The sequence below is a fragment of the Lepisma saccharinum genome, chromosome 13 (assembly GCF_977018435.1).
Source record: "Lepisma saccharinum chromosome 13, izLepSacc3.1, whole genome shotgun sequence".
Lineage (NCBI taxonomy): Eukaryota > Metazoa > Arthropoda > Insecta > Zygentoma > Lepismatidae > Lepisma > Lepisma saccharinum.
Window position 1 is genome coordinate 27,354,041 of NC_139241.1, and position 26,374 is coordinate 27,380,414.

General features: G+C 41.1%; 1 protein-coding gene across 1 annotated transcript in view; it reads left to right on the forward strand.

Annotated features, from left to right (window-relative positions):
- Positions 1-15,391, forward strand: part of Ak2 (Adenylate kinase 2) — a 50,552-nt gene extending 35,161 nt beyond the window's left edge. Inside the window, exon 7 of the mRNA XM_083133978.1 lies at positions 13,608-15,391. The gene's annotated coding sequence lies outside the window, so the exon portion shown is untranslated. The remainder of the gene's footprint in view (positions 1-13,607) is intronic.
- Positions 15,392-26,374: the final 10,983 nt, after the last annotated feature.

Here is a 26,374-nt window from a genome sequence, read left to right on the forward strand (position 1 = left end):
ACGAGTCACATAATATGCATAAAGAAAACATTCTCTGCCTCACGTAGAAGAATACATTTATGCGAACTTTGCCCCCCCCCCTCCCCCAACACACACACACACACACACACAATTGGTTTGACAAAAATATCTTTCCCTCAGTGAGTAAAATGTGACCGCGGTGGCTCAGTCGGTAACGCGTCTGACTACCATGCTAAAGGTCCCGGGTTCGATCGCCAGCCGGTTCAAATCCGGGAACTTTTCTAACGATGGAAGCAGCCCCGGCGCCCACCCAGCGTCGAATAACATGGGTATCTGGGGGAAAACCCTGGCGGGTAAAGGCGGTCAGGGGCGTGATGCTGATCACATCACATCCACTTACGACCGGATCAAGAAAGTGTGGGGCATTACCCCCACACCCCCTATACGCCTTCATGGTGTGGTGCTATGCACAGGGGAGCACTTTACCTTTTTTTTTACCTTTACAGTGAGTAAAATATCACCACCCTACCTGCCCATAGAAAACAAATAATCACTTTAGCTTGTGCATTTTCAGCTTCATTCTGATAACCAAATGATATAGCATACGTGAAAAATCTTCAGATTAAAAATAATCTAACTAGATCCAATAGTATTTCCTTAGGAATCCAAACGACTTCCCATTGAAGAAAATTTGCAGTTGTTATTCGGTATGGCAAATCCTTCTTATTCTTTTCCATTTCCAATGCTGCAAACAAGAAGAAAAAAAGCTTTTAAAAACACCCCAACTCCTTTTTTTCATTCCCATCAACTAGGAAAGATTCCTTAAATGTTTAGGCATTTTTGTAGAGGGGAAAGGGTGAACAATAACTCCTTGGTCAGTCACACACATTGTGTCCAAACTCTAGGAAAGGCAGCATTTAGCGAGAATCGGTTTGGCAACAGAGCGTTTGTTGTCAGGATCGGCCTGTTTCATCTTCATGGGGAATGCAAGAATTGCCGTTTTCCCTTCCTGTCCGTCAAGGGAGGTAGGACAAGGGTTATCAGACTCGCAACAAATAATACACATTTCTAGAACGAGTTAGAAAGGAATTTAAAATTGGCACTTTTCAGTTTTTAAAAATATGATTTCTTAATGAATTCTTAAATGCAAAATTCCCAAATTATTAGTCAAAATATATTTCTGAGACTGATGAACAGACAAACTTTGAAAATATATTGAACCAGTACCAAACGTTGTACAGACTTTATGAAAAGAATATTCCTCTCATGAGTCCGTTGTGATGATTGTAATGAAAGTACTCTCAACATTTGCATCATGACTCAGAAATCACCGTAACTTGTAATGGTTCCAGAAGTTTCATCTGGGGTAGTGTTTAGTTCAATAACTTTGTTCTCTATACCTCCCTGCTTTACAGTCAAAGTATTGAATAACAATGGGAAACACCTTGTTCCAACAGTAGAAACCACAAGGAAAGAAATTTCGCTCATGCACCGAACAGTGACATCATCAGAATGTGGCCACAAAACTTATTCATAAATTGCTTCCAGTTTTGTTATAGCAGGACAAATTTGTATTTTCTTTTTGTGCAATGACTGAATGAAAATAAATTTCACTATTGAGTTTGAATGTGTAGTCCATATACTTCTTTTAAAACTTGCATGATTTTCTTTTTTTTCAACTGAAACACATATTTTCCTAATTCATATTTTATGACGCTCAAAATAGGACATTTATGATATTTTTCAAATTCCTCCCGGACGCCGGACATAAGGCTAAAATGTAGGGCATTTCTGTGAAAAACCGGACGTCTGGTAACCCTAGGTAGGATAAATGCAACAAGTGCACCTCCTCCACCTTCCCCTCTCCCCCCCTGCAAGGAACCATGCATCTTCGCTCCCTCCTCTCGCATGAAAAACCTAACATCTGGAAGTTGAAGGTCGCGGGGTAAATGAAACAGCTGCGAAAGAAAGGAAAAGGAGGGGAAAGTTGCCTGGCCAACAGACCAGGTAAAGATAAAGGTAAAGTGTTCCCCTGTGCATAGCACCACGCCATGAAGGCGTATAGGGGGTGTGGGGGTAACGCCCCACACTTCTTGATCCGGTCGTGAGTGGGGTGATGTGATCAGCATCATGCCCCTGACCACCTTTACCCACCAGGGTTTCCCCCAGGTACCCATGTTATTCGACGCTGGGTGGGCGCCGGGTCCGCTTCCATCCTTAGAAAAGTTCCCGGATTTGAACCGGCCGGGGATCGAACCCGGGACCTTGAGCATGGTAGCCAGACGCATTACCGACTGAGCCACCGCGGCCAACAGACCAGCCTTCTGGCAAATTTTACATCATCAGCACTCCTTGGAAAATGTATAAAGCGGCGAACGGGAGTTACAGCAAACTTAAGATCAAAGTGAATGACCTACTATTTGAAGGGCTCAGGTGTAAAACACAGTAAGTGACAATTTGGTCATTTCTGAGTTCTTTAAGAAGAAAGGTTATTAGAAGCTGTACTATAGATAAATTGTTTTCATGTTGAGTTTACCAATTTCAGAAGGCTTCACTGAGTCCAATGCAAATTGTATGACATGGCAATTTCTATCGAAAATTGAAGGATGGCACATTTTACTTTGTAACTCAAAAATTACTAAAATTTCACTTACCATGTTTTACACCCCAGCCCTTCATTTAACATAGCCTTTTGCCGGAACCTGGATGGCTGAACATATTAAGCAGGAAAACGTATAATGTGGAAACGTAAAATTGGGGTTTCACTGTATCAAAGCGTCGATATCTTAAGAGCAAGACAGTCATTTACAACTCGAGACCGAATCTTTGCCAAGTGTCGTCTTGTATCGTATCCATGCCATCCTTATACGTAGGCACACACAGCACAGGTAACCAGCAATTTCTACAAAGCAGGAACATTACTCTTTTATTGATTGTTGCACGTATTTGCTTTCAATGTTAATCATAGGCACTCTCTCATCATTCACCTCCCAAGTTATGTCCCCGGGGGAGCACAATACTTGTCATCATAAACAACCTTGTGCTTGTACATGAGGGATGCGACAACACCATTCAAGCTTGCTTATTTTCAGTCCCTTGATTAGTGTGGCTAAGAACTACAGACTCCATTGTCTTATGGGACTCTTATTGTTGCTTCCACCAAGGAACAACAATATTCTGTGATTCTCCTAGATAACACTACAATCGAAACTTTAAATTGAAAGATTGACATGTGTCGGTATTGTCTGTATCATCATTATCAATATTATCAGCATCATCAATATCGATATCAGTATCGTCTATATTGATATTACAGATATCATTGATACTCGGTATCAATATTCAATCAATATAGCACAGCCATAGTTGGAGGCCATTAATCTTTAGAACAGCCTCTTGTAGGTTATAAAAACATTAAGTTATGTAGGGACTGAACCTATCTTAAAGCACCCATATGTCAACCTGTCTTCCGTAGTATTCCCTGGCTTGCATTCTTCAGACTAATGAGGCTCTGGCATCCGACTCAACAGCAGCCAGTATAAACCCTCTGCATGATTTGTGTTAAGGACATGAGGGAAGAATTTCCGTGTGGCCGTCCACTCTGCGACGGCTGGAGCACTGTTGCCAACTTAGCTCTTTTTAAGCCAGGTCTGGCTCTTTTGTACACTCGTTTGGCTGTGAACTGGGACGCATGCCTCCCTGCCCCACTGGCTCTGGCTTATATAGAGAACTTTTGCCATAAGTATACATTTTGCACGTAACACTATAAATTACAATTTTACTTACTTTTTTTGCAAGTATGATACATTTTCTTCAATTACGACGTTTCGAGAGATAACTTCTCCCTTCTTCAGGTTTCATTGTTATAAGCAATTCATAAAGTCATAGCTTCGTCAAGATATTTCTTCCATAGTCAACAGGATCAAGGGTTAGGTGAAATGTGAGTGGGGAAAAAGTATAGGAAAATCGATTGCACACTGACAATTTACGTGTGTTAAAGTCATCGTTTACCTAAGTTAAAACCTATTATACAAACTTATTTGTCCTCCTGTATATTTTTTTAAAAAAACTGTAAATACCTTTAAAATTCTAAAAACCATTCACTATATCACAGTCAAGTTGTCTGCAACGAGCTTCCCTTGCGAATGTGGAAGCAGTCGAACCGGCTGTCTTTTGTTCATCATTTTCCCTCCCTTCCCTCCTGATTACATCATATCCAGTTCAAAATCTTCCTCTTTCGAAGCCTCGCGCAAAACTTCCGGGGTGACGTGGAATCCAAGGCTCGTATATTCTTTCTTATCCCATTTTTTAAACATTCCTGTCAAAACTTCATGTATATTCCCATCGTCCCTATTTAATTTGTTCTCTCTTTCTTTACAAATATCTGATCCTTCATAAACGTTCCTTCTTCCTAATTTATTCTCCTCCCTTAAAACTCTATGCTCCACGATTACATGGCCTTCTTCGAGGATATGTTCTGACAAACCCATTTTGGGAACCTTTTCTCTTATATCTTTATCCCCGTTTGGCCTATGTACTCTTTATTACATTCGCATGTTAATCCATACACTCCCTTCAAATCTCCTTCTTCCTTCTTTTTTATATTTCGTGAAATGTTTTTCTAGAGTTTTGGGGGCCCTCATTCCACATTTAATCCCATATTCTTTTACTATTTTATATATAATAGGTTTTAACTTAGGTAAACAATTTCTTTAAAGCACATAAATTGTCAGTGTGCAATCGATTTTCATATACTTTTTCCCCGCTCACATTTCACCTAACCCTTGATCCTGTTGACCATGGAAGAAATATCTTGACGAAGCTATGATTTTATGAATTGCTTATTACAACGAAACCTGAAGAAACGTCGTAATTGAAGAAAACGTATCATACTCGCAAAAAAAGTAAATATGAACGTATTTTGCACGTGCTATTGTTGTATTTCAGCTACTTTTCTTTATGCTTTGGCTGACTTGAAGAGGACATAATATTGTTATCCGGGAATACTTTATTTTCAATTTCATACCACGCTCGGTGGATTATTGAGATGGGTAATGCCGCCAAATCTAGACGGTGAAAACTATGAATAAATTGACATCACTTTAAAGCTAACGGTAATAACAGCAGCCCCCCATCTATACCCCCAAATCATTTGACATCTAAAATTACCCTAGGAGGCACTTTATCCAGTTTTGTAAATCTAGTATTTACTCCGTTTACGGTGAAATTTAGCTCTTTTATGCACATCAGGTTTGGCAACACTGCCAGGATGAGCGTAGGAGGTAGAAATGATATCAACGGGAAAAGGACAGTGGTTAGCACAGCATGCTATGATGCTAGGGGTCTCAGGTTCGAATTCCAGCCTGATGTATAGCAAGACGATGCAGAATGTGCACAAATATTAAAAATTCAATTTAGTAGTTTCAAATCCTCATAGAATCCCTAAATTAATTTTTTGGTTCTTTTAAATTTACATCACTTTTCTGCATCTTTCGGATAATTTCGGAGATTAGGATGAAGGAAGACCAGGTGGATTTGATAATATTGATGAAAGGAATCACACAGCAATACCCATGCCGTGACTTAAACTTGTGACCATTGTTTTTCATATATTATGCATAAGGGGGATACCTTCGTAGAAGATGCAAAAATTTTAACATCACTTCCATGTGGTGCCAAACTCGATGACAGTGTGGTTAGTACAGTATGCTACGATGCCAGGAGTCCGATGTTCAAATCCTGCCCTGGGCATGTGTGTTCTTTTTGGGTGTTCCTTCATCAATTTTGTCATATCATGACTCATCCTCTTTGGGATTAGCCAAAAGTAACAGAGAAGCGAAGTAAAATAAACCAAATCAATCTACCATATTTTTAGTGCATCCTCATACACACACACACAACCACTTTATCCAACTTACTAATGCCCACTCTCAGCAATTCAAACATTGGTATGAGCACCACCTCATTGAATACCAGTTTCCTGAAAAGAGTCTTCGTCTAGCTACGCTGCAGCCCAGTAACGCCATATTTTGACCTCTGCTGAAGGAGCAGCCAAGATTTTTGTGTGCTGATCGTTTTTGTTTCCTTTATTCATGTCGTGATGTGAGAACTAGAGAACGTAACTTCAAAATTGAAGTTTTTGGTTTTGTTTAACGTGCCTCCTCTGAAGAGCTTCCATCAGGAGTCAGATCAACGTATCTTCACCTCTTCTCCTTAGCAGTAGAGAGCCACGCATCTCCAATTTACTAATTTTTTAGAGTCAGACATACTCCTCAGAATGCATTATTTTCTCTGTCCTTTAAATTTGATAAATTGGCGTTATATCCATTTGGTTCGCACACAATAATACGTGTTTAGTTATACATATATTACAGATGGGATAGAGAATAATTGGTACTTTGTCACTGTTACATCAAGTCAATTGCTAACCATCCAATTTTCTAGAAATAGCCTGTACTTCAGTGTAAAATTCTGCCTTTCTTGTGAATATGAAAATACAATTTACTAGAGTTGGCCATTTGGCTTGGGGTTTTAAAAAAAGATAACTCATGAATGTACTTCAGAAAAAAGAAACTATATATATTATATATTTAGGGAAATACATTAATGTTTACTTTACATTCACATGTAAGGATTAATGTTTACTTTACATTCACATGTAAGGAAATAACAAAATGACAGACAGCATTTTGCAAAATCAAGGCCACTGTCATGAGTATCATATGTGTAAAATTGGTCATTAAACACTGGAATTCCAATTTTATGTTCCTGGATTTTACATTTGTGTGCATTTTTACACTTTCAGCTCTAGTCCCAAGGAAGCAAAGTGTAAAGAAAAAACATATTTTCCCACATTGTCAGCCCTTAGCCAGTCACTTGAAATGTGTATCATCAAGGATCCACTGTGCTGAATATCAGCCAATACAGAGAACATACCATTCAGTTCTCTGTCTAATATATGAGGTGCATGTCCAAAGAAAGGGCCGATTGATTACATCACACAATAAAAGAAATGTAGCAGCACTGCGTTAGTGGTTACAAACAAGTACATATGCACTTCATTTTTCAACAGTCACCATTATTTTCCAAGCACTTTTGGTATGGTGGAACAAGATTTTTTTTATACCCTCTGCATAGAAGATTGCAACCAATCCAACACTAGGGCCTCCCGATGACGCAGTGGTAGCGTCGTCGCATTGTAATCAAGGGGTCCTGGGTTTGATTCCTGGTGGACCCACATAGTGGTTCGGATCCTACTTTAAACTGTAGGTCCAGTCCCGTTTAGCCTTACTGTGCACAAAGTGGACTTAAAACACCAATTCAATCAATCAACCAATCCAACACTATCCTTGATTTGATTTATTTTACTTCGCTTTTTGTGCCACTTTTGGTTAATTTGCGAAGATGGGGATGAGTGATGATGTGATGAAATTGATGAATAGACACTCACAAACATCCATGCCCAGGCCACCATTCGAACCCAGGACCCCTTGCATTGTAGCGCGATGTGCTAACCACTCCACCACGGGGCTGGCCCCAACAGTATCTTATTCAACAACTCAGTTTCTTCAAATCATTGAGACGCAAGCCACTTCTTCAGGTGCAGAAAGACGTGATAGTCACTAGGTGCAGGGTCTGGACTATTTGAGGAGTGGTCAAAAAGTTTCCATCCGAAATTCTGAATCGTCTAGAGAGTGAGGGCAACAGTGTGTGTTCTAGCATTGTCATGGACAAGAACAGTTCCAGAGTTCAGCATTTCATGCCATTGATTTTGTATGCATGCTTTGTTTTGATAGCGTTTCACAGAACACCTACGATGTGATAGTTTTCATCGGTTCCATGAAATTCATTAAAGCACACCTTATTGGTCCAAGACAAAAGCTGCCATGACTTTTCGTGTAGATGGATTTTGCTTTAACTTTTCGCCTTTTTTGCGTTTGAATGCACACCAATGACGTACTTTCACTCATTACACTTGGGCCATGCCCTTCGTACAATTCTCTGTGAATTTCGATAGAATTATGACCTTTGGCATTAAGAAATTGAATGACAGACACCACTTCTCAACTGGCGGGATTGTGTAATTGTGAGCAGCCATTTTAACATTATATAAATCACAGGATAACCAACACCTAACTAGCAAAAATATTGATTACTACTTCACCCAAGGACTATTTGATGTTACTGCGCAGGTGCAATCACATCACTGTTGCCAGTCACTTTTTATAAATAATCTGCCCTTATTATTTAAATGTGCCTTGTAGTATACAGTCATGGTTAGGATTGAAATTTAATCACTAATACTTTGCCATATTCTGGATGTTTTGAGGTGCAAAACTGGCAGTGACACTTTCACATAGTAGTTTTGCAAAATGCACAATTTTCATTGTCTTTGCCACAACATTGAGTGGAGGAAATAATTTTGTGGTTATGTGAAATTATCAGTGTTCTAAAGCAAAGCTCCAGTAGATTGCTATGGTGTAATTCCAGAAGAAAACTTATATGTAGGGACCTCGATTTTTCACAAATGCAAGTCTGAACATTCAATATTTTTTGTGTTTTATGTTTTAAGAAAATAAAATGTACCATTATGATACATGTTATTCCTGGAATAATTTCAAAAGCTACATGAAACCACATATCAATGGATGTTTCCTACGAATTTTCACTTTCTATCTCAATATTTTGCATCACTGAGTAAAGTGGTGGGGGTTTCTGGTGGTTCAAGTGTGCACCTACCATCACACGGGAGTCATAACGTTGGTATTTATCATGTGAGACATGGAAAATTAAAAAAGGTAAAGGTAAAGTGTTCCCCTGTGCATAGCACCACGCCATGAAGGCGTATAGGGGGTGTGGGGGTAACGCCCCACACTTTGTTGATCCGGTCGTGAGTGGGGGTGATGTGATCAGCATCACGCCCCTGACCGCCTTTACCCCCCAGGGTTTCCCCCAGGTACTCATGTTATTCGACGCTGGGTGGGCGCCGGGGCCGCTTTCACCGTTAGAAAAGTTCCCGGATTTGAACCGGCCGGGGATCGAACCCGGGACCTTGAGCATGGTAGTCAGACGCGTTACCGACTGAGCCACCGCGGCCACATGGAAAATTACTTCTTCAAAAATTGTTTCCAACATATGAATCAGTAACTGGCCATGTGACTTACAAATTAAAATACTATTTCAGGGTTGCTACGCGACTGGAAAACCTGGAAAACAGGGAAAAGTCAGGGAATTTGGTTGGTCAGGGAAAAGTCAGGGAATAGTCAGGGAATTTTGCATATTTTCTGGAATTTACGCTCATTTTGGAGTTGCAGGAGAACCAGTTACAAAATGAACGAACGGTTCATTTCCACTTCCGGATTCGGTTCTTGTGATTCCAGTTCCCCCAAAAGATTCAGTTCAGAAACTTGTTCCTCTCGTCATTATGACTTCTAGTCTGTTACATACAAAATTATGGTTCCTTTGCATTTCAATTCTATATTTATTCACTCTTGGTTCTAGGTACTTGGATCCGTTCATTTTGTGACTCATTCTTGTGAACCTGTTCAAGAACGGAATTTGGAGAGGCCTGAGATTTTTCCTTAGAGAACAAGCTATTCAAGACGAAACCTACGCACCAGCCATCCTCAGAATTTCTTGCGGAGAAAATGTTGCTTTAGCTTTGTGTGTAGTGATTAAATTTCCTTTCTGCAAGAACACACCCGTTCGGAACCTGTTCTCTTTTGATATGTGAAGCAGAGCAGGTTGGTGTTCAGACAGTTCATTGGTTTTGGATCTGCAATAACTGTATACTCCTTGAACCAAAGACAATGTAATACTTTCTGCCTTGAAGAGCAGAATTTCACGTAAACTGGTTGTGGTTGACGTCACACTGGACGGGTGCGGATGCCTAGTAAAATCAAAGGGACTCACTATTTCGTTCCCCCCGTGAACCCATTTTGTGATTTTGAGTTCTTCGTTTGCGACTCGTTCAGAAGCAACCTGATCAACTAGTTCATTTGCTGCTCGTTGTCGTAGTTTTTACATTGCAGAGATGTTACACCTGAGAAATTAGTGATTTTATGCAGTATCAGTGATGTCATTATTCGAATATGCACATGTTTTGTGCATGTAGAATGAATTTATTTTTTTAAAAAACTGGTGCGAAATAGAGGAATTAAACGTACGCTGGTCACACATCGTTGTTAGGTTAGGAATGTTGGTTTGCTGCCGATAGTAATTTTACGTATTTTTTGCATGTAGAATGAAATTATGCTGAAAAGTGGTGAAAATGGGCCCAAGTTTCTTTTGTTTTATTACGATTTCATCATACTAATATGCAACTTTTACATGGTTCGATTTAGATTTAGTATGTCTGTTAACCTTTTGGATCCCAAGCACCTCAATCGAGATACCAAAATGTAACCCTCGCGGTCCCAAGCATCTCGATTGAGACGCTGTGTCAAGGTCGTAGTTTTTACGTTATAACTTTTCTATTTTTTGCTAGAATTTCGATTTATATATATATATATATATATATATATTGTTCCTAACAAATGTATTTAACAGAAATGTTTCTTGCACTTCTTTTTCTTCATGAAAATGGAGGGGAAAAGGCAGGAAAAGGAACTACTTCTCTTTTGTGTCTCTTTTCAAGGGAAAATTTTTGCCGGCAAAGGAAGACTGGCTCTGTTGTTCTAAAGCAATGCTTTTCACTCCCGCCTGGTAACTGCATTCGAAGGAAGCATGTTTATCAGTATCCAATGTCAAAATGAAAGTTTTCCGTGCGAGCGCAAGCAGGGGTTGAGGGTGGGGGAGGGGGAAGACTGGTTGTTGAATCTGCGTTGTGAGAATGTAATTTCGAGGCACGATGAAGGAAACCTTTGTTTTTGAGCACAAGTGTTCCACAAGTTGCAACACAGGTAACCCTGCATTGTCTCAAAATAGAATTTCAAGCAGTTGCAAGAATCGGTGCTCATTTTTCACTGCATTCTAGCTTTTCGTCCGTGAAAGTTGTGCGTAGGTGTGTGTCGTTTTGTGCGTACAGTGGCATACAAGCCTTTTGTTTCAGGGGTACAACTCGCGTTACATTGGTCATATGACAATGATGAAAATATTTTTCTGTTTCTTACATGCCAGCGATAATTTCTATGTGCATTTTGAACTATTCATATCCTTTTTTTTGGGGCAGGGGGCGGGGGACAAACCCCAATTTTTTTAAAAAAAAGTATTTTTCAGGGTATTTCCCCCCTTTCCCCCTCTATATGTACGCCGAATGTGCATAAATTATATATCGTCTGAATCTGTGATTCATTCTGCGTACAACGGTATATCATTCATATCTCCAGGGCAAATAGTCTCTGAGCTAAAGTCATTTCAAGGTACCGCTGCATTTTGAAGCTTGAATCAGTGTACCATTCCTTTTGAGGGTACAACTCAAGTTACATTGGTCATATGATAATAATGCAAATATTTTTGTGTTCCTTACATGTCAGCAATCATTTCTATGTGGATGTCGACACTGTCATGTACCTTTTCTTGGGGGAGGGTGGGGGTACCCCATTTTTTCCCCGAAATTTTGGAATTTTGAGAGATAGCCCCCCTCCTCCCCACCACATATACGCCGAATTTGCAAAAAATTCATGTAGTCTGTATCTCTGGTTCATTCCGCGTACAACGGTATATCACTCATCTCTCTAGGGCAATTAGTCTCCGATCTACACTCATTTAATTGAAACTCTGCATTTTGCTCAAAATCGGCTCGGGACAAAGGAGGTTACTTGTGAAAATGGCCTTGGGACTCAAAAGGTTAACACATACTGCAGAGTTTTAGCGATTACTTAAGATTTTGTCAATATATGCTTTTGTGGTTAGGTTAGGAAGGTCAGATTTGGTTGTCTTAGAATTAAAATAAAGACCCTGAATGCACTCTACTAAGGTTCCGATTTATTTCTACATTCATTTCCACTAGTTTACGATACTTACTGTCGCTTGTCAACCAGAGAATTACCTTGTCCCCTTGTCCGTGGGAAGTGTGTATGATTGCGTAAGGTCATTTTGAAGTTTTCTTTTCAACATAAATAACTTTTTTCGAATCCAAACAGTGCTCATTATTTTAAGGAAGGTTCAAATTTTGTGTCACAATGATTGCCAAAATTCTATGGTAATTAGTCTTCCTTCTAGGAAAATTTGAAAAAATCATAAAACATTCGGAACTGTTACCTTTTAATAGACAGATTTCTAGGTTTTCCGTAATATAAAATTGGTTCCAGCATGTGGAAAACTCAAGTAATGGAGATATTTGATTCCAAAGTATGGCCCACGTATATATTTTTTTTAGGTGTATGGTGGGTCACCAGCCCCATTCACGTTCTGAATTTCCGAAATATGTACTATTTTCAATAAATTTAAAAATATAATCATTACATTTATTGCATATTTTCTAAAGGTACATGACCTAATTTTCTGTTGTTTCTCATTTGTATTGATATAATTGAGGTTGTATACAGGTTACATTGTACAGCTTTGATATATGCCACATTTTTTTATTGATTTTTTTTACACCACTTTAATTGTAATTACTTAGTGAAAATGCGGAAGTACAATAGTTTTTATTTTTTCATTGAATAGCATTGTATTAATCACTTGGTCAATTTTCAGCTAATAACTGTGTATAGTCATATTCATAATAATTAACGTGCCTGCATATTTTATTCAAAAACATGAGGTTCAAAAGCAAAAATCATGACTGCAAACATGTCTGGAAAAATTTCATTTCTGGTCTGGAAAACCTGGAAAAGTCAGGGAATTTCATAATCAAAAAATCGTAGCTACCCTGTATTTTAAAAGCACAATGAAGGTGTAATTGTTTGTAGGGATGGGCTGATATAAAATCCCAGATGGTCCTTAGACAACCTGAATGGTTCATTGATCTCTTTAATAAATTAGGGTAAGGGGAAAGAACAAGGAATGTAACAAAACCAGTTTTTGGAGAAAACGACATTTTAATCCTAATCTTTCCTATGTTCTTTCCCAGTACCTCAAATATTCGATCGTCTCTTACATGCACATTTCTCATTTCATTCCAGTGTTTTTTGTACAGTTGTTTAGTACCAGTTCCAACCAACAGAATGAGCTGTAAACCTCAAAATCGAAAAAAAATGGACATTTCTTGTTTTTTCCCCCTTACCCTTCAAACGTTTTTTTCCAGGTGACTGCACTGCAAAAGAAGTTGCATATTTAGACATTTACTTTTAAAGAAGTAGGACATGGAGATTTTCCATAAAAATTATAACAAAATGGCATAATTTTTTACTTAATTATGAGATTTTTTGATCTATTATATCTAAAATTATTGGTAATTTTACTGATAAATCGATATGGCTATATCGGTTGATACCGATTGAGTATATAGGTATATTTGGCAGAAAGCTGCGATAAAATAAAAACATGAATTTTGGGGAAAATAACACTGAAAAATCAATGCGCCTACTTTTATGTTTATAAATATTCAAAACTACTTCGAGTTTTCAAGTATTTGCATAGCTGGAAATCAGCAAGAGTGTTTCCATTGGTGCAAAGTGGTATTGGCTCAACCATTGTTATGATTTTAAATTAATTAATTTTTGTGTAATAATTCTGATTTTTTTTCTTTCTTTTGCTTGCAGGAAGAAGCTACATATTGCCCTGTTGTCGTTTACAAACTTGTGGGTGAGGGATGTATTGATCGTATTGATCCCATTAATACTTGATACAATTATAAATAATTATCCTCTGATGTTTTTTATGTATATGCAATAGTAAAATGCAACATACACAAGGTGACCCATGTAAGATCTATTGTCTTTGAACCTGTAGTGAGAACAGTAATTTTTTGTATTGTTAATTTAATGAAAAAAAAATACGTACATATGTATTAGTATATTTTTTAGTCATAGCAAACAGAGTATTTCAGAGAGAAATATGAATATGAAATTTGGAACTACTACTAATTTAGAATTTTGTAATTGGCTACTTTTTGTAGAGAAATTGTAAGATTTAGGGAGATATTTCATTAAAAATAAGCTACATTCTCTCTCACTGAAAGATTAGCACACACACAGCATTGGATTGTTGTTACAATACTAGATAAGACTCGTAGTACAAATGCATGGTAATGCCATAAGGTTCTGTAATTCTCATGCATACATATCTGTTTTATGAAACGAGAGTTGTAATCCGCATTAAAAGTTCCATTAGTATGGTTCATAGAACATGCATATATGTTGTATTAATATTTGAACATTGTTCCTCCTTCAGTGTGAGTAGATTTTGTAGTGTGAGCTAACAGACGATGTCAATTCAACTTTCTCAAGGTGGCAGAAAAACATGTCAAACTTCTGTTAAATCAACTGCCTTAAAGAATGAGAAATTGTGATTTCAAGCACTTGAATAAATATTTTGTTATTGCTCACCATACTTAAAAAACAAATCTGATCATTGCAATTTTAGCTGTGAAAAATTCTGAAATCCAGTAAATATTTTTTAGTTCCTAAACATGTAATTTATATTAATGTTATTTTACGCAGCAGGGAAAATATTCTTTCACTTGAACAATTCCCTTACGCATGCAAGTGCATGTATACTTGTCGTGGCATCATTATATCTGAATACTATTGTAAAACTTACATTTACATAAAATACTGCCTGTATTTTGATGACTAAAGGATGTATATTTTTTGAGAAAGAGTTCTAACGTGAGCATAATCATATGCTTTAATAATGAGTTCTGTGCATCTACAGTGCATGTTCATCTTTTTAATGTTTTTGAGAGAGATTATAGTAGGAACTGAAGATATTTTTACCTAATGTTACAGCACTTATATTTTGTGTTAATATGTTATTTGTAAAGATCAATGCATATGTGAAATATCAGAATTCAAAACATATACGGAAGGTTGATAGCATAAGTAAAATTAATTTATACTAATATTACAATTTCACTTCCTTTTGAGAGAGAAAATGTACATGTATAACTTCATAATATTGACAAGAAATGTGTTGACATGGAAAGAAGTCGAGAGTTTGCCAGGAGAAATGCAAACTGCCATATACTAGTTTCTGCTGACTGAAAAATCATTGGAAAAGTTTTGACCTTCAGAATCAGTTCACATTTTGTACATAATACAGGAATTGTACAGTAATGAAGTAATATTGAATGAAATTTCGCAAAAGACAACAGATGTAGCCGTTGCTGTTTAATACTCGTATAATATCTTTTAGGGAACTTTTGTTATAGATGTGGATAGGTAATGGCACAAATGTAGGGGATCAGGTTCTTTCATAAAGTATTTTTTTAGAGTTATTTTTCAGCACAAAAAAAGATCACCAACTGTATTTGTGGTGTCAATTATTTACTCTGTAGTAAATGTGAATATGTAATGATTTGAGGTATTAAAGGGATATAAATGGATGTAGCACTTTTATTCCCGTGAACCTTTGAAAAGTACATAAACAAAGTAGAGGAAATGAAGATGTTTCTCTGCTGAAATAGTTTAGTATTTTTGCTGTAAAAAGCTATCATAATAACCCTAGAAAGCTAACTTGTCGTGTGCCAAACGTTCAGCCTTGGCTGGATGTTGAAAGGAATTGCAATTTCAAGTGTGTCGTTAGTTCCTTTCCTAACAATAGTGCGAGAGAGGCGTTGGCATTGCTGTCTACGAATTTTCCGCTGCCAACTTTCTGGAACTGGTCTCACTTATCACACTAAATTCAAAACCCTTCTTGGTCTAGCTTCATATTTCGTCTTCCGAGGCCAGGCCAGGTTAAATGTTTTCGTTGTTAGTGTGTGCTTATGTTGAGAGATTTAAACTAACAAGCCTCCCTAACCACAAGCATTCCGTACTTACGTCAGAAGATGAATTACGGTGCGTGACCAAGATGGTGTTCAAAATTTGCTGCGATGAGCCATACCCTTTCTGCAACTTGGCTTTTACAATTTGGTAGGAAAGGGAAGGAAGAGGAGGGAGGCAGTGAGGAGGGAATGGTCATGGCCACTGGCAGATGTGCCTAAAGTAAATGTTTTCTTCAGCTGAACCATAGTCGCGAGAAAGTTTTTCCAACTTTCTTTGAGATCACCATCCCCTTAGATTTGAAGGTCACAGACAACCGGGGGGAATTTCTGGAAAAATGGGTGCCACTAGCATTTTTGTGGCAGAGTTTGACAACTCATCTGGAAGAAGCGAGAATTCGCGAAGCGTGCATTGAAGAGTTCGAATTTGAACGGTTAACGTCGGATTGGAGTGAGATCAAAGGAATTGATCCAAGTTTGTAGTGGAATGTGTTCGTTTTTCAAACATGCCAGCAAATGCATGTTGTGGGTGAGACAGAAGGGAGAAATTGTAATTTTGATGTTTAAAATTCCAAGAAATCCAGCAAGGTATGTACTACACATAGGCTATATAAAAAAAAGTTTATATGCTGAATAAGTAACTATTCAGATACACGTAACATGTCTGTCCACCCTTGATTGATAAACTTGTTTCAATTTTTCAGTTGAAAAGCTGGTATTTTGCGGTAGATTTTAGAAATGTATGTAGCTCAAAACTGTATAATTATCAAGCTAGAAGAGATAATTGAAAATATCTAAATGTTTGACCACCATTGTGAATAAATATTTAATGCGCCGAACTTGGTTTTTACATTCACGCTGGAAATTTTCATGCAAGTTGAGGGTGGACTGATGTTATCATGCAGTCGTATTCTTTATATACATCCTCAAGGTATTTTTAATACGCTTTTGCTATAGTTGCAGCGACACGTCAATACTAGGGGTCATGGTATTGCATTCTACCAATTAGTGGTGGTACGATTCAGACTGGTACCATAGAGTATAAAACTAACTGTACAAACAAGAAAAAAGTAATTTCGGGATGTAATATTTTCGTACTCCTTACTTCATTTGCTAACTAAATTTTGATGATTGAAATTGCTTAACCCATTAACGCCCAATTTTTTTTTCATGGATTTTTTTTGTTTAAAAAGTTTGCCTTTGGTCACCTGAGTGTGAATGTTATTACGAGAACGAAAAATGTCAGTTGATTCATAAAAGCATTTTATTGGCTGATCCACATTTGGGGATCATGGGCAATAGCATGTAAATTAGTAACATATTTCAAATTCCATTTACACAACTAATTCCCGATCTCGTCTTACATTTAACATACATGAATACATATATATATATATATATATATATATAAATCAAATAAGGTAAAAGGAAACACTCACCGGACAGTAGGAAAATTCAAAATTTTCGCTAATTTATAGCATCATCGGTGTGAGAAGAAACAGAAGACGGAACCGGAAGTTGGGGTCCTGCAGAGTTGCCAGGTCCCCATTGAAGAAGAAGCGGTGCATAGAACGAAAAAAAACACTGTTTCGTCACCAGGCTCGTCGTAAACTGTGAGTGTGTAGGATGAGGCGGGAGGGTGGGTGAGGGTTGGGCATTACTGGGTGGCCTTGTTCAGGCCAGGTGAAGTGGTTGCACTCATGGCCGATATATAGGCCCTCTCCCATCTTTTGCGAACAGAGGTGTTGGCTGGTTGGGGTAGGAGGTGGATGATCGCTACCCGGAAGCAGTCGTTGAAACTGATGTTGTGGTGGTTGGTGTGGACGGCGACAGTGAAGTCAAGGTTGTGGGTGGAGGAGCGGTGGTTATTGATGCGGAGGTTGAGGGCCGTTGATGTTTCCCCCAGGTAAAAATCACCACAGATGTTGCAGGTGAGGATGTAGATAAGGTTTGAGGCATGGCAGGTCCCTTTGGGATGGAGGGTAAATTTGCCAGTGTCCGTGTGCACCTGGAGGGTGTGAGAAGTGATAAGGATGGGACAGGTCTTGCACCTGGGTCGGTTGCATTTATGGGCAGGGGGGTGTTGGATGTGTGGTGAAGGAGTGTTGTGGACCAGGATGTTTTGGAGGTTAGGGGGGCATTTGAAAACCACCCTGGGTTTGTCGGGAAATATGTTTTTGGTTTCGGGATCACTGTGGAGGATTGGGAGAAGAGAGTGCAGTGTGTGCCTGATTTTGTTGAGGTGGGGATGATATTGGGTGATGAGTGCAGGTGGGTTGGTGGCAGCAGGTTTCTTGGTGGTAGTGGTATGTGAGGCAGCTCGTGATATTTGCTTGGTGACCAGGATGGAGGGATATCCACGGTTAACCAGGGCCTGGTGTAGGCGGAAGTTATAATTCTGGCGGGAGGTGGGTGAAGTGTTCAGGCGCTGTCCCCTGAGGGCCAGAGAGAATGGAATTGCTTTTTTGGTGTGGAACGGGTGGGAGCTGGAGAAGTGTAGGTATTGCATGTGGTTGGTGGGTTTTATGTGGATGGAGGTAGTCAGGTGTCCTCCCTCGATGTGCACGTCCACATCCAGGAAGGTGATCTGGTTGGGGGAGTGTGTCCAGGTGAATTTTAGGGAACGGAAGTGGTTAAGTTGGTCCAGGAAGGCTGACAAGGATGGTTCTCCATGTGTCCAGAGCATGAAGATGTCGTCGATCCCCCCCAACAGAAAGCTCTCAGAGACCTCCGCAACAACCACAACATCAAAATCCTCCCAGCTGACAAGGGGTCCACCACGGTGGTCTTGAACTCTCAAGACTACCTGGCGGAAGCCAACCGCCAGCTGGCTGACCCCTCCACCTACAAACCCACCACAGTTGACCTATCCGCCGAACACCTCACCAAAATCCGGGACTTCATCCACACCCGCGGCCCACCTGAAGGCCTAACAGCTCGTACCACCGCCATGTTAATACCCGACAATCCCCGCACCCCCACCTTCTATCTATTGCCCAAAATCCACAAACCTGGCAACCCTGGCAGACCCATTGTGTCCAGCTATAACTCACCTACAGAACGAATCTCAGCCTTTGTTGACTCCCATCTCCAGCCTCTTGTGAAAGCTCTGCCCTCCTACCTCCGTGACACCAACCACTTCCTCCAGAAAATCAGCACCCTCCCGCCATTGCCCCCAAATACCATCCTTGCCACCATTGATGTCACTTCCCTCTACACCAACATACCTCACTCCCATGGCCTCCGCTCCATAGAATTCTATCTCAATAGCAGACCCAAACCTCACAACCCCAGCACCAACTTCCTGACCCACCTAGCCCACCTTGTCCTCACTTGTAACAACTTCACCTTCGAAAACCAAATTTCCTACAGATCCGAGGTACAGCCATGGGTACCAGAATGGCCCCATCCTATGCAAACCTCTTCATGGGCCAACTTGAGCAAGAGTTTTTGGCTACCCAACCCCTGCAACCCCTCCTCTGGCTCCGCTTCATCGACGACATCTTCATGCTCTGGACACATGGAGAACCATCCTTGTCAGCCTTCCTGGACCAACTTAACCACTTCCGTTCCCTAAAATTCACCTGGACACACTCCCCCAACCAGATCACCTTCCTGGATGTGGACGTGCACATCGAGGGAGGACACCTGACTACCTCCATCCACATAAAACCCACCAACCACATGCAATACCTACACTTCTCCAGCTCCCACCCGTTCCACACCAAAAAAGCAATTCCATTCTCTCTGGCCCTCAGGGGACAGCGACTGAACACTTCACCCACCTCCCGCCAGAATTATAACCTCCGCCTACACCAGGCCCTGGTTAACCGTGGATATCCCTCCATCCTGGTCACCAAGCAAATATCACGAGCTGCCTCACATACCACTACCACCAAGAAACCTGCTGCCACCAACCCACCTGCACTCATCACCCAATATCATCCCCACCTCAACAAAATCAGGCACACACTGCACTCTCTTCTCCCAATCCTCCACAGTGATCCCGAAACCAAAAACATATTTCCCGACAAACCCAGGGTGGTTTTCAAACGCCCCCCTAACCTCCAAAACATCCTGGTCCACAACACTCCTTCACCACACATCCAACACCCCCCTGCCCATAAATGCAACCGACCCAGGTGCAAGTCCTGTCCCATCCTTATCACTTCTCACACCCTCCAGGTGCACACGGCCACTGGCAAATTTACCCTCCATCCCAAAGGGACCTGCCATGCCTCAAACCTTATCTACATCCTCACCTGCAACATCTGTGGTGATTTTTACCTGGGGGAAACATCAACGGCCCTCAACCTCCGCATCAATAACCACCGCTCCTCCACCCACAACCTTGACTTCACTGTCGCCGTCCACACCAACCACCACAACATCAGTTTCAACGACTGCTTCCGGGTAGCGATCATCCACCTCCTACCCCAACCAGCCAACACCTCTGTTCGCAAAAGATGGGAGAGGGCCTATATATCGGCCATGAGTGCAACCACTCCACCTGGCCTGAACAAGGCCACCCAGTAATGCCCAACCCTCACCCACCCTCCCGCCCTCCCTCCCAACTCATCCTACACACTCACAGTTTACGACGAGCCTGGTGACGAAACAGTGTTTTTTTTGTTCTACGCACCGCTTCTTCTTCAATGGGGACCTGGCAACTCTGCAGGACCCCAACTTCCGGTTCCGTCTTCTGTTTCTTCTCACACCGATGATGCTATAAATTAGCGAAAATTTTGAATTTTCCTACTGTCCGGTGAGTGTTTCCTTTTACCTTATTTGATTTTTACCTAGCCCTTTTGGCCCTCCTTGCTTTTATCCATTATATATATATATATATATATATATATATATATATATATATATATATATATATATATATATATATATGTATGTGTATGTATGTATGGGCAGGCTTGAACAGGAATTCCTTGACTCCCAACAACTGAAACCACTCCTCTGGCTAAGATTCATAGATGACATTTTCCTCCTCTGGACACATGGCAAATCCTCCCTCACTACATTCCTAAACCAACTGAAGGACTACACTATCCTCAAATTCACGTGGTTCCACTCCAAAGACCAAGTGACCTTCCTAGATGTGGACATCCACATTGTGGGAGACCACTTGGAAACCTCCATACACATTAAACCGACCAACCACCTCCAGTATCTCCACTACTCCTGCTCACACCCCTACCACACCAAAAAAGCCATCCCTTTTTCCCTAGCTCTCAGAGGCCAATGCCTCAACTCATCCCCCTCATCCCGCCAAAACTACAACCTACGCCTGCACCAAGCCCTAACCAACCGTGACTACCCATCCACCCTCATCAACAAACAGATCACAAGAGCCACAACCACACCAAACAACCCAAAACCAATCCCCCTGCTCTGATCACCCAATACCACCCCCACATCACGAAAATCAGACATACCCTCCACTCCCTCCTCCCCATCCTGCACAGTGACCCCGACACCAGGGACATCTTTCGGGATAAACCTAGGGTCGTCTTCCGTCACCCCCCAACCTCAAGAACATCTTGGTCCAAAACACTCCCACCCCTTCCACACCACTCCCCCCCAGCTCACAGGTGCAACAAACCTAGGTGCAAGACCTGCCCCATACTCATCACCTCCCCCACCCTCCTGATCCCCACAGCTGCAGGTGAATTCTCCCTTCACCCCAAGGGCACCTGCCACTCATCGAAATCTTCACCCCCTTAAATCTAAGGATCAATAATCACCATTCCTCCACCCAAAACTCTGATATCACAGTTGCCATCCACACCAACAGCCGTAATACCATCTTCAACAACTGTTTCCGTGTTGCCATAATCCATCTATTACCCCCACTCAGACACGTCTTTCTGCAGGTGATGGGAAAGGGCCTATATATCAGGCATGCATGCCACTATACCCCCCGGACTTAACCTAGCCAACCAATAACCCTTTCCCTTCTTCCCCAGAACCACCCACCCTATGCAGTAAACACTGGTGAAAGTACCTTATATTTGTTTCCTATTGTCTTTCTCTGGCAACATTGTACCAACGCTACAGTTATCTGTGAACCTCTTTCTTCTCCGATGAAAATGTGGCCTAGGTCACGAAATATCAAACTTTTTTCCTTTAATGTGGTAAGTGTTTACTGTCTCCTTCTTCATTTATCCACCTTTCTGGCACCCTTTTCTCATCCTATTCCTGTATATATTTATTTTGTGGAACGATTCAAGGGAGATTCTGTAAAAAAGGTAAAATCTCTCGCCAGACATCAGTGCTCGGTCAAGCGACAATTTACAACACAAGGTAACATTCCACAAATAGCGGAAACACATGACGTCAGGAGATACAGCATTCTTCGATACTACCGGGTTCAAGCCCGTCATCGGCTGGCAAATACAGAAGTGCTGTCCAAGCAGCTAGGAAGTATTTGCCAGCAGCTTAAAAGACCTAAGCACCAGAATTCGGGGCTCAGTCAAGTCTCAGAATTCAAGGACCTCCAGAAGGATACCAAATACCAGGCGAAGACCTCGACACCTTTCAGGTCTCAGCCCGGCTCGGGAAACCGAGACGAAGCTTTCGCCTAAAGACAACCGCAGTACATTTGCGAGTTGACTATCTTCAGCACCACGGGCTACAACTTGTAGCCGTCGGTCAGACCATCGCCCCGGTGCCTCTTCTAGGGCCAACACTCCAAGACCAGCGTGTGCTTCGTTGCCAGCCACGGGCAAGAAGACTGTGGGCCGTCGTACTCAGGACTCCGTGCTCTGTCGCCTGACGTCCACACTCAACCGCTTGGCCGAGAGGTAAGATGTACGTCTACATCCCTTGAAATCATTCCATTCCCTGACAGAAGCCTGTCAGCGAGATTGTATGGGGACCATAGACGTAACCTAGCTCTACCATCTGACCCCTAAAGCGTTCACAGTAACGATCCCCGTAGTTTAAGTAATTGAAACCAGTGAAGGCATCAATATATATATATATCACTTAATCACTTACGATCCCTAAAATTCACCTGGACACACACCCCCAACCAGATCACCTTCCTGGATGTGGACGTGCACATCGAGGGAGGACACCTGACTACCTCCATCCACATAAAACCCACCAACCACATGCAATACCTACACTTCACCAGCTCCCACCCATTCCACACCAAAAAAGCCATTCCATTCTCTCTGGCCCTCAGGGGACAGTGCCTGAATACTTCACCCACCTCCCACCAGAATTATAACCTCCATCTACACGAAGCTTTGGTCAACCATGGATATCACTCCATCCTGGTCACCAAACAAATATCGCGAGCTGCCTCACACACCACTACCACCAAGAAACCTGCTGCCACCAACCCACCTGCACTCATCACCCAATATCATCCCCACCTTAACAAAATCAGGCACACACTACACTCTCTTCTCCCTATTCTCCACAGTGTCTAGAAACCAAAAACATATTTCCCGACAAGCCCAGAGTGGTTTTGAACCCCCACCCCCACCTCCAAAACATCCTGGTCCACAACGCAACCAACACCTCCCTGACCATAAATGCAACCTCCCCAGGTGCAAGACCTGCCCCATCCTCATTACCTCTCACACCCTCCAGGTGCACACGGCCACTGGCAAATTTACCCTCCATCCCAAAGGGACCTGCCACTCCTCAAACCTAATGTACATCCTCACCTGCAACATCTGTGGTGATTTTTACCTGGGGGAAACATCTACTGCCCTCAACCTCTGCATCAATAACCACCGCTCCTCCACCCACAACCTGGACTTCCCAGGGATGCCCACAGGGGGAATTCATGACGTGCCTCATGGAAATTTTTCGGGGGGACAAAATTTTATAGTTTAGCTACCAATTCTATATATCTTCACACAAAAATGGGGGTGATCTTATCGTTTGGTTGATTTTTTATTGATTTTAAGTTATGATCGCGGCAATGGGGTTGAAATGAAATACCACCTCTTATGCCTTTAGACATGCTGTTCGCATTAATACAAGGTTAGTCAAGCAAACAAACAAATAAGGTACAGTACACTAACAATGGCAGTGAGCCTGAGCAGTGATTTTTCAATGAAAGGTTTTGAATGTCATGCACCTTTGGCCTTTCGATTGTTGGCATCTCAGCCAATGGTAAACTAAACTCCGTACCAACTAACTGTAGACCAGGTGAACGAGAACAAGTCTCTGTGCAAGTAGTGACGTGAGACGGCTCCACCAACGAACAGTGAGAGAAACGGGATTGTGTAATGGGCGACGGTAGTTACCCGATATCCTCGTTCGCTATGCAGCATTGCAAACTTTTGAAAAGGATAATACCAAAAGCACCGTATTTTTGTCTCTAGGTCTGTACGATTGGTTAAAGAATTTCTTAGGGAAATATTAGGGATAAAACTGCAAGAGCAAATTTTGACAAGGCGTGCATTTAGTGTATGGACTAAGGTCTGGACAGTACATCCGTTCATGTACGGTCAGGACCTTATGGTTGGCAATGCTGCGCATTCACCACTCGCTTTTCCTCCTCCTTTGCCGATATGAGCGGCTCTGCTTTACAGTTAGCTGCGACAGGGTATACGTCTGGTGTTTTCCATGTGGTAGTTCCGCATTGTGTTTTCCATGTGGTAGTTCCGCATTGGCTCGGAACTTCAGACATGCAAACTTCAATTTTAATGTTAGATGATTTCATTCACGATTTATTTCACTTTATGTGTTCCTGTGCTACGATTGACTGGATAATTGTAAAATTCTGTCAGTTTTCGTTGCATAAAGCATACTTTTCTTGACTGTAAATAGAAAAGGAACAGTCATGCCAAAAAGTCTTACAATATTGTTAAAAAACAGGTGTTTGGAATACATGCATTGCTAGGATAAGTGGAAGAAACACTCTGAACTTAAAAATGTGCATATAATTATAAATTATCTTCCCATAAAGTACAAATTGTTGAAGTTAAGTTTGGAAGTGGACCTTGGCAAAATTACAACAATGACGAAAGTGGTTCAGGTTCAGGACCAGGTGAACAAAATCAGCCTAATGAGATGAGCCACGAGAAACATGAAAGGTAAATATTTTAACACTTTTTATGCTATTGTTCCTATTCACAGGATTTGATTGTAAAGTGTTTCTGAAGCTTTGCAATGGAAAACATTATTCATCTTGAGTTATTTAACATCGCTTTTCTACCTTGTGGTTAATCGCGATGGGGAAGAAGGAATTGAGAAGGATGGAAGAAATGGATGGTATTCAATTTGACGTCATCTGCCCATTGCACTGTGGATAGTGAGCACTTGAGTTCATCTAGTTCCAGCAAAAAAAAAAAAAACGATCAGCTGTACCGTACGAATGCTGTTGCAACAAAAGTTGCTCTGCAGAATGCACAATGAGTGTCATTAGAATCATTAGAAACAGAATATGTCCATGTATGGTTGATGAGTGGTTAATATCTACCTTAATCCCACCCTATGAGTCTGATATTTTAAAAGTGGTGTAAAATGAGGAAATTATCATTAAGTTTGCTGCAACATCTTATAACGTCAGAAGTTATTACCATTTACGTACGTGGAAAATGTTAATTCAGTCAATGCCAAAGTAACATACAATAAACATGTAAATGTTTACATTGTAAACAATACCTAAAGTAAACATATATTGCTTAAATATATTTGTATTATATTGTTCCACAAATTTTGCCTGACCAAAATAACTTAAGAGTAAATAATTCTGCATAAAAATGGGGGGGATGTTCCATACCTTTTGGGGGGAGTGCATAATAGGTCTTTGGGGGGATGGGCACCCCTGAATTGTGCTAGTTATTTATGCTTTTTCCACATACCTAGTAATTATCTCAATTTGTTTCACTTGGACATTACTATAAGTGCTTTAAAAATTGAAAGACAGGAGGGCTATTCAGAAAATCACTCACATTTTGACAGGGTGCCGCTAGGGGCAGGGCGAGCGCTGCCCCGCTCGTTCAGTGCGCATCCAGCTGTGGACGTGTGAAGTTTGTGTCGCTTCTGCTCTGTTCATAATACATTGTTAACATGAGTGCTCCGATTGAAAATCCTGCCAGTTGTGAAGTGAGGTCGGTCATACGATTTTTGATGGCAAAAGACACTAAACCGATTGACATTCATCGACAACTGTGTGAAGTTTACGGTAAAGATGTAATGAGTGAAAGTGGAGTGAGGCGTTGGTGCCTCATGTTTAAAGATGGCCGCACAAACATTCACGATGAAGATCGAAGTGGCCGACCGAGCATTGTGAGCACTGGTCGCAAAAATCAATGACAAGATTCATGAAAATCGCAGTTTCATGACAATGCCTGCCCGCACTCGGCCAACTGGACACAGAAACTTTTACAGGCCTTTCATTGGAAGGTTTTCAACCATCTGCCATATAGCCAGGATCTCGCACCAAGTGACCACCACTTGTTTCCCCACATGAAGACCTGGGTAGCAACGCAGCACTTTGATGACGACGCAAACCTTCAGGCTGGTGTGCAGAAATGGTTGAAGTCACAGACGCCAACTTTTTATGACAATGGGCTTTGTAAGCTTGTTCATCGCTATGATAAGTGGCTAAACTTGTACGGTGAC